At 39.5% G+C, this 9,822-nt stretch overlaps 1 protein-coding gene across 1 annotated transcript in view; it reads left to right on the top strand.

Moving 5' to 3' along the window:
• LOC140486249 (uncharacterized protein CXorf38-like) overlaps positions 1–9,822 on the top strand; it is an 85,930-nt gene that overhangs the window by 68,666 nt on the left and 7,442 nt on the right. The window lies entirely within an intron of this gene.

The raw sequence follows: 9,822 nt of genomic DNA, 5'->3' as shown, positions 1-9,822 counted from the left end.
ATTGAAATAGCATTGTGTTCAGCCTGAGCGCTAACTTTGGGTTTCAGGGGAAGGAGCAACGCTCCAAAAGCTAGTGTTTCCAAATAAACCTGTTGGACTATAACCTGGTGTTGTGTGATTTTTAAATTTGTACACCCCAGTCCAACACCGGCATCTCCAAATCTTGGTTAATTCAGTTGGCTTGATAGTTAGTTTGCAATGCAGAGTATCTCTAACAGAGAGGGTTCAATTGTCACACTAGTTGAGGTTACCACAAAGGATTCTCTTTCTCAACGTCTCCTCATGCTTGAGATGTGGTGACCCTGAGGTTAAAGCACCAATAGTCATCTCTCTTTCTCTCTCTCTGTAATGAGGCAGCAGTTCTACAATCTACGGCAACTTTATCTCAAAAGCGAGAGTCGGTTGGTTTGCAATTAAAGTGATATCAACAGTGTGGGTTAAATTCTTGCACTGGCTAAGGACTCTCCTTCTCAACCTTTCCTCTCACCTAAGGCCTGGTGATCCTCAGGTTCAGACACCACCAGTCATCCCTTTCTAATGAGAGAGTGGGAACATAGCAACTTGACTTTTAACAGTATGATCCAACAGAAACATAAAATCATGTAATCTATTGCCATTGCATAAAAAAGAGATTATCTCCATACAAATGTTTTAACAATTTGCTTCAACAATTGGAATGTTCCATTCCATGAATACACATAGCTCAGAAGAGAAACTCCATTGCAAAGAGGAAACTCAGCATAAGTTTAAAAGCTAATTACTGCAGATGCTGGAATCTGAAACCAAAAGAGAAAATGCTGGAAAATCTCAGCAGGTCTGGCAGCATCTGTAAGGAGAGAAAAGAGCTGACGTTTCGAGTGTAACTGACTCTTTGACAAAGCTTTGTCAAAGGGTCAGTTACACTCGAAACATCAGCTCTTTTCTCTCCTTACAGATGCTGCCAGACCTGCTGAGATTTTCCAGTATTTTCTCTTTTGGTTTCAGCATAAGTTTAGTCTTTGTTTCCTGTGATTGCTTGAAAACTGTTGTCAAATGTGTACCAGCTGATCATTAGAATATTTTAGTACAATGCAATTTTAGATGTTTGTTGGGCAAAGTTTGAGAAGGGCTATAGCATCCTAGTTTAGTAACTAAATATTTTCAGAGACACCCAATGTCTTTTGAATTGAGTTGAGTTAGTTTTATTGTCACGTACTCGCATGAGTACAGTGAGAAGTTTACAGGTCTCCACCTATGGTGCCATCTTAGATACAAAGGTCCCAGGGTACAGATTCTTCAGTATAAGTTCTTTGGGAAAAATTAATTAGAAAAATAAAGAAAAGTCCAGCATTACAGACCTTCAAAGGTACATAATTATTGTAATAAATCAGAAAAATGAAGAAATAGAGAAATAAAAAGTTCAGAATAACAGTTCACAATAAATAATAACAAAAACGAATTTGAAAAAAAGCACATTAAGACAGTTATCTGATGAAGGAGCAGTGCTCTGAAAGCTAGTGCTTCCAAATAAACCTGTTGGACTATAATCTGGTATTGTGTGATTTTTAGCATTTAAGACAATGTTCACTTAGTCCATTTCATGGCTTTGGGCTTTAGGACCCAATGTGGTCCCATCCTGACAGCAACTAGCCTAAAAATGACTGATCTGTGACATATGAGTAGGAAGGGCTCCACTTCTCTTCTATTAGTCAGTCCTCACTGACAGTAATTGGCCAGGGATGCCTTTGGGACACTGAAGTATGGGTCTCTAATCAGCTTTATCCCACTTTACAACTATACTTCCATTTTTATCTTTAACAAAGGAATATGTAGTTTGCTAATTACATTAAGTTCAAATTTACATAAAAGTGTGATCATTTAATTTTGAAAAATCTGGCATGATAATTATGATTGCAAAATGTTCAGATTATTGTAAAGTCCAAAATGTACCTCTAAACACCTACTGTTTCCCCATAACGATGTATTTTCTTTCTTCCCTCCTTTTATTTATTAAACTTCCAATTGAGATTTACCGATTAATTTACATTCACCACCCTTTCAAGCAATTCTATTTCAAATTGCAACTTAAATAAAGGCAAAATGTTTCTGGAAATCTGATATAAACACAGACATTGCTGGAAAAGCTCAGCAGGTCTGGCAGCTTCCTATGGAGATTGAAACAGAGTTAACATTTCAAGTAGAAGACAGGAAATTAGTTGAGTGGCCGGAAATAGAGAGTAATGGATAAGTACTCAAATAGGAAGGAATTGACTAGTGATGTCCTACAGGTATCGGTGTTGGGCCTCAATTATGCACAATGTTCATTAATAACTTGGATAATGCCGCAAAAAGTCAAATATTTAAACTTTCTGGTGATTCAAAATTGGGCAGCATTATAGACAGTGTTGATGACAGAGTAAAATTACAGTAAGGTATCAATAAATTAGGTGAATGGGCAAAGCTGTGACAGATGGATTTTAATATAACCAAGTGTAAAGTTATCCATTTCGGGCTGAAAATGGACACAAAGTTAAATACAGTGGATGTCCAATGGGATCTGGAGGTTCAGGTGGATTACCCTTTAAAATGCCATGAACATAAAATGCAGAAAATAGTCAAGAAGGCTAATGAAAGACTGGAGTACAGTGATGCAAATATTATGCTGCAGTTAAACAAACCCTAGGTAGACCCCACTTAGAGTATTGAGGGCTGATCTGGGCACCACACCTTAAGAAGGATGTTTTGGCCCTGGACGGAGTTCAACGCAGGTTTACAAGGATCATACCTGGACTTCAGGGGTTAAGTTATGAGGAGAGATTAAATAAATTAAACACTTATTCTCTAGAATTTAGAAATGTGACTGTCCAAGTCTATGTTTGGTATCTACAATGTAAAGGAGACTGCAATGTGAGTAGATGACAGTGAGGAGTAACAAGGTGAATGGGCAAGTGTTATACCTTCTGCGATTGTGTGGAAATGTGTAATGGCGGGGTGGGGGTGAGGAAGCATTAGGAGTGATGGAGAAGTGGACCAAGGTGTCACAGAAGGAACAGTCCCTGCGGAATACTGCCAGTGGAGGGGAGTAGAAGATGTGTTTGGTGGTGGCATCCTGCTGGAAGTGGCACAAAAGCCTGAGCTTCATCCTTTGAATGTGAAGACTAGTGGGGTGGGAAGTAAGGACTTGCTCTTAGTACATTTTCTCCCATAACTTACAACATAATTTATGCCCTATTTACATCTCGCTTACTATTTCTCCACTATTAACAACCTCTTTGTTTTTCTTTGCCTGTCAAAAATAATTAAATAAACATTTTCCCAACACCTTGCAGCTCTGAAACAGTGAACTCAAAATGTCAATCTGTCTCTCTCCACAGATGTGCCAGACTTGCTGTGTTTCTGTGTTCAGATTGGAGTTTGAATTTACTGTGTTTAAACAAATCCTTGTTTTGTCTCTACCTCTTGTTTATTTGGTTACTGATCTTTAAGCCACTGGAAATATTTTCTCCTTACTTACATTTCTAATAAACAGTTATTTAGCTTTTTCTGTTCTAAAGGGACCAATCTAAGCTTCTCCAATCTCTCCACGTGCTGAAATCCTTTAAGCTTGGTACCTGATATTAGGCTTCTTCTGTACCCTCTCAAAGGCAGGTAATTAGATTGAAATCTTTGAGCAGCCCAATGTCCTCAAGTTGGCCTCTGGGCAATAAGGTATTGTTGGTTGGAAATAGAATATCAGATAACATCCGTGACATTTAGTTCAGAGGGTGTGCAAATGTGCAGTGTTCACCTTATGCTGACTGGTTGTTGATTGTCATACTTAATGGTTCACAAGACAAATACGTTGACACAAAAGCTAATCAGATTACTCTGATGAAACATCTAAACTGAGTGCAATACTGAAAAGATGCACTGTCAGAAAACATACTATAATTAAGTGAGCTTGGCAGTAAAATTTCCTTCGCAAACCTGCCAAGACCAGCATTTTATTTTCTTTATTTTGTTCACCTGTTACCAGGTTTCAAACCCATTAGAAACATTACTGCTTGCAGAAAGTTCCAGTCAGATTAGTTTACGTTGTTCTTACTTGACAATAGCTCTCAGCTTCAAAATATTCCAGCATTTTTTGCAGATCTTTCTGCAACAAGATGACCTCAAACTGTTTCATTTACTGGATAATTTTGATTCATGTTCTTGCTCCAGTTACTTTGATCCCTCTTGACCCAACATTATGGGTGAGCAGCAACTATTAAAGGGCAACCATAAGATTTTGGTGTGCAGCACCTCTGAGTGAGGTTATTTAAGTTCAGTGCAATTCAAGCTTATACTGGAAGCAATACTGTAATGTTCTTTCTGACACTGCACTAGTGGCATGCAAAATAAATCTAGATTGTGCTAAGCTTTTTAATATATTGGCCAGACCAAGCTACAGTCTTGATGTACATGCACCAAGAAGAATAAAAATGAATTCAAGTGTAAAAAGGATACATTATAGGGAGAGATTAGAGAAGTTGAAGCTCCACAGGCAAGATCTGGAAAGAACCTTAAGGTGATCTTCACACTAGAGTAGCTCAGATGTAACAGATTGTTTCATAAGAAATCAGGGTGGTAAGACCAAAGGACATAAAGTTGTCATATTAAGGACTTTAAAAAATAATTTACTAGACAAAACGCTCACAGGATCTGGGAGCTTTGAAATTATGTTTTAAAGCAAACCCGAGGAGGTAAGGAAATGTGTTTTATGTTGTCTTGTTTTGTGGAATTACTCTTCTGCCTGATATTCTGTGGATTTAGATGACAAACTTTCTGGTAGCAAAAATTTTAACATTGAAGCAACCTTGCTTTATTTCTGATATTAGTTTGATTGGATTCTCAACCACAACTTAATTTCACAGAATCACTGACACTATCATCGGGATGTCAAATAGAGATTGTGCTAACCTGTTTTAAGCTGAGCAAGGCCATTTGGCCCATTGTGTCTGCACTGGCTCTCTGAATGAGCATCATGACTCAATGAGGTCCTCATACCTTTCCCCATATCCCTGCACATAGTTTCAACTGAGGCATTAAAGAGACCGTTGGATGATTATTTAAGTAGAAACAGCCTCCACCTCATTTTCAAGCCGTACATTCCAGACCCCAAACTGCATGAAAAAATTTCTTCTAATGGCTTTTGCAAATTGCTTTAAATCTGTGCCTGTCATTCCCGATCCATTTATGAGAGGAACAGTTTCTCCCTGTCTACTCTGTTGAGAACTCTAATAATTTTGAAAACTTCTCTCAAATCTCTTCTCAGCCTTTTCCTCTCCAAGAAAAGCAGTCCCAACTTCTTCAATCTATTCTCATTACTGAGGTTTCTCATCTCCCATAGCAATTATAGATAAACTACAGCACAGAAAGAGGCCATTCAATCCATCATATCTGCATCAGCTGAATAAACTGCTCATTCTAATCCCACTTTCCAGCACTTGGCCCATTGCCTTGCAGGTTACAACATTTCAGATGCAGATCCAGGTCACATTCTTTTCAAATTTCTACCTCTACCATCAAACTAAGTGGCAGATTTCAGACACCACCACCTTCTGGGTGAGAATGTTTTTCTTCGTGTTTCCTCTAATCCTTCCACCAATCATAATAAGTCTCTGCCTCTGAATAATTAACCACTTTGCTAGGGTAAAGGTCTTCCATGTCCACGCTATCCAGGCCCCTCATTATTTTGTTCAATTAAGTCACCCGTCAGGTTTCTCTGTTTAGAGGAAACAACCCCATCTTACCCAATTTCTCCTCATATTTGTAATTCTCAAACCTGGAACATTCTTGTAAATCTTCTCTCTATACTCTCTCAAACAATTATGTCCTTCCTGCTATGGGTGAATTGGCCATGGTAAATTGTCCATAGTGTTCAGGGATGTGTAAGTGTGGTGCATTAGTGAGGGGTAAATGTAGAGTCATAGGGGTAGGGGAATGGGTCTGGATGGGTTACTCTTAGGAGGGTTGGTGTGGACTTGTTGGGTTGAAGGGCCTGTTTCCACACTGTAGAGATTCTATGATTCTATGTGGTGACCAGAAATTTATGGAAAAAAAACCTCCAGCTGTGCCCTAACCACTGATTTATATTGTTCCATTAATACATCCCTGCTTTTGTGTTTACCTAGCAAATGAAAGAAAGCACCCAAATGAATTCTTTATCACCACCTCTATCTATTCTGCCATTTTTGGGGACCCATGGACATGCACTCCAAAGCCTCTCATTTCTTCTCCCACTCTGAATACCCAACTATTTTTTGTGTATTCCTTATTTGGCCTTTCCGAAATGCACAACTTTAGACTTCTCCAGTTTGAATTCCATTTGCCATTTTCCTGCCCACTCAATCAATTCATTGCTATCAGTCTGCAGTTGATAGCCAACCGTTTCACTATTAAGTACCTAGTCAATTATTGTATTGTATGCGAATTTCCCAACCATGCCTCCTACATTTAAATCTAAATCATTAATATATGCTACAAACAATAGGAGACCCATCCTGAACCCTGTGAAAAACCACTGGAAACCACTTTCCATTTGGAAAAGCATCTGCTCACCCATTACCCTTTATTTCCTGTCACTGACCCAAATTTGAATCCAACTCACCACATTCTTCAAAAGCTTCAACTTTTCTGATCAGTCTGCAATGTAGATCATTTGAATTTTCTACCTGACACCCATCATAAGCACACATTTTCTTCTTTATCTTAATTTCTATTTCCTTTTTTATCTAGAGACCGCTGAATTTGTTCATTCCCCCCCCCCTCCCTTTTGAGGGAATATCATTTGACTGTATCAGAACCATCTCTTCTTTAAAGGCGGCCCATTGTTCAACTGCAGTATCTCCTATCAACAATTGGCTCCAGTCTATTTGGCCCAACACCATTCACTGAAGTTGATTGTTCACACTTAATGTTTCTTATCCTGAATTGTTCATTCCTCTTTTCCACTGTCATCCTAAACATATGTAAATAAAATCATAGTCCCATAAATTTTTCCCCACTGGTGATTGATCTAATTGGCCCACCCCTTTCACAAAACCAGGCATAGCAGTGCTTCCTTTACTTTTGGACTGAACACGCTGTTGTAGAAAATTCTCCTGAGCACGTTCTAAGAATACTTCCTGCTCTCTGCCCTTAACACTACCACTATCTCAGTCTATATTTAGGTAATTAAAGTCTCCCATTATAACTACTCTGTAGTGCTTGCATCTCTCTGTAACTTCCTTGTAGATTTATCCTCTACATCCTTCCCATGAATTGTAGTTTGTACGCTGAGCAATGTAAGTGCATCTTTCTTATCCCTTAGCTGTAACCAACTTGATTCTGTTCTTGCATTCAGTACGGCAATACTCTCCTAAACTAAACTGACACCCCTCCTTCTTTTCTCCTTTACCTATGTTTCTTGAACACTCTGTATTCAGGAATATTTAACAGTAAACCCTGTGTTCCTGGAGCCAGGTCTCTCGAATTGCCACAATGTAGTAATTCTACATGGCAATCTGCATCTGTAACTCATCATTTTTATTTTCTGTACTCAATGCATAATCAATCAGGCTGTGTCAACCTGATCCAGAATGTTTACACTTCTCCATTACTCCACCTCCAGTTATTAACTAACTTCTATTCTAATGCTATCTGCCTCTCGCAGCGCTCACTCTGGTATTGCAGATACTAATATTCTCTCCTAGTTCTCACACCCATGCAGAGGTAGTTTAAAGCTTCCCCAACAGCACTAGCAAAATGCCTTGCAAGGAACTAAGTTAGTTCGCTGAGCTTGAAAGTTTGTTTTCAGATGTCTCATCACCATACTAGGTAACATCATCAGTGAGTCTCCGGTGAAGCGTTGGTGGTATATCCCGCCTCTCTTGGCCTTGGTTTCTTAAGGTGGGTGATGTCATTTCCGGTTCTTTTTTTCAAGGGAAGGTAGATAGGGTCTAAATCAATGTGTTTATTGATGGAGTTCTGGTTAGAATGCCATGCCTCTAAGAATTCCCTTGCATGTCTTTGTTTCGCCTGTCCTAGGATGTGTGTGTTGTCCCAGTCAAAGTGGTGTCCTTCTTTGTCTGTATGTATAGAAACTAGTGTTAGTTGGTCATGTCTTTTGGTGGCCAGTTGGTGTTCATGTATCCTGGTAGCAAGTTTCCTGCTAGTTTGCCCGATGTAGGTTTTGTTATTGAATGTGAAGTGGGTGGTGAGGCACAGGTCCACTAGCTTGAGGATGTTGTCTTACTGATGAAGTTGGTGCTGTCTGGTGTTTGTGGTCCAGGTTTTCTAAGTAGTGATGCCAGTGTTTCTTTGGCGAGGTTGATGTTATCCATGTAAAAAGGGTTGTAACGTCAAAGGACACCATTATTTCATCCTCTTCTATCTTGGTATCTTTGATGGTGTTCAGGAATTCTTGGGTGGAGTGAATGGAATGGCGTGAATCTTCAATTAGGTGTTTTAGCTTTTGGTGGAGTTCTTTGGCTAGTCTGTATGTTGGCTTATCAGGTAGGGAGACTATGGTGCTGGGGGGGTTTATGGGGTCGCTGGTTTGTGTATTTTTGGTCATCCATAGAAGCATGATGTGTTGGATCCATCTGGTTTCATGTTTTGAAAGTCTGTCCTGTTTAATTCTCCTGATTTAAAGTGCTGTTAAAAAGGATGAGATTCTGTTTAACAGCGATTAAACAGAACAGACTTCCAAACAGGAAACCATAAAAGACACCAAAATAGAAGACAATGAAATAATGGTGTCCTTTGACGTTACAGCCCTTTTCACATGGATTAACATCGACCTGGCCAAAGAAACACTGGCATCACTACTTGGAAAACCTGGACCACAAACACCAGACAGCACCAACTTTATCAGCAAAGACAACATCCTCAAGCTAGTGGACCTGTGCCTCACCATCCACTTCACATTCAATAACAAAACCTACAAACAAGTCAATGGAACACCTATGGGATCACCAATATCAGGGCTCATAACGGAGGCAGTAATGCAGACTTGAACAAGCTGCCCTCCCATCTATCCAACCCAAACTTTGGGTCCGCTAAGTAGATGACACCTTTGTCATCACAAAACAGAACAAATTAGAGGCAATATACAACACCATCAACAATATCCTGACAGGCATAAAGTTCACAAAAGAGGAGGAGAACGACAACAGACTCCCATTCCTCGATGTGATGGTTGAATATACAGTTAACAGAGAGCTTCAAACAAGCAATTACAGAAACGTGGCTCAGGGATGGGCAGGACTGGCAGCTTAATGTTCCAAGATACAAATGCTACAGGAAGGACAGAAAGGGAGGCAAGAAAGGAGGGGGAGTGGTGTTTTTGATAAAGGATAGCATTACAGCTGTGCTGAGGGAGGATATTCCTGGATGATCACCTTGTTGGGATTGTGTTATAGACCCTCTAATAGTCAGAGGGAAATTAAGAAACAAACTTGTAAGGAGATCTCACTTATCTGTAAGAATAATAGGGTGATTATGGTAGGGGATTTTAACTTTCCAAACATAGACGGGGACTGCCATAGTGTTAAGGGTTTAGATGGAGATGAATTTGTTAAGTGTGTACGAGACAATTTTCTGATTCAGTATGTGGATGTACCTACTAGAGAAGGTGCAAACCTTGACCTACTCTTGAGAAATACGGCAGGGCAAGTGAAGGAGGTGTCAGTGGGGGAGCACTTTGGGGCCAGCGACCATGATTCTATTAGATTTAAAATAGTGATGGAAAAGGATAGACCACATCTAAAAGTTGAAGTTCTAAATTTGAGAAAGGCCAATTTTAACGGTATTGGGCAAGAACTTTCAAAAGCTGATTGGGGG

This window comes from Chiloscyllium punctatum, chromosome 15 (assembly GCF_047496795.1).
Source record: "Chiloscyllium punctatum isolate Juve2018m chromosome 15, sChiPun1.3, whole genome shotgun sequence".
Lineage (NCBI taxonomy): Eukaryota > Metazoa > Chordata > Chondrichthyes > Orectolobiformes > Hemiscylliidae > Chiloscyllium > Chiloscyllium punctatum.
This window is presented reverse-complemented; position numbering and strand designations above follow the sequence as displayed.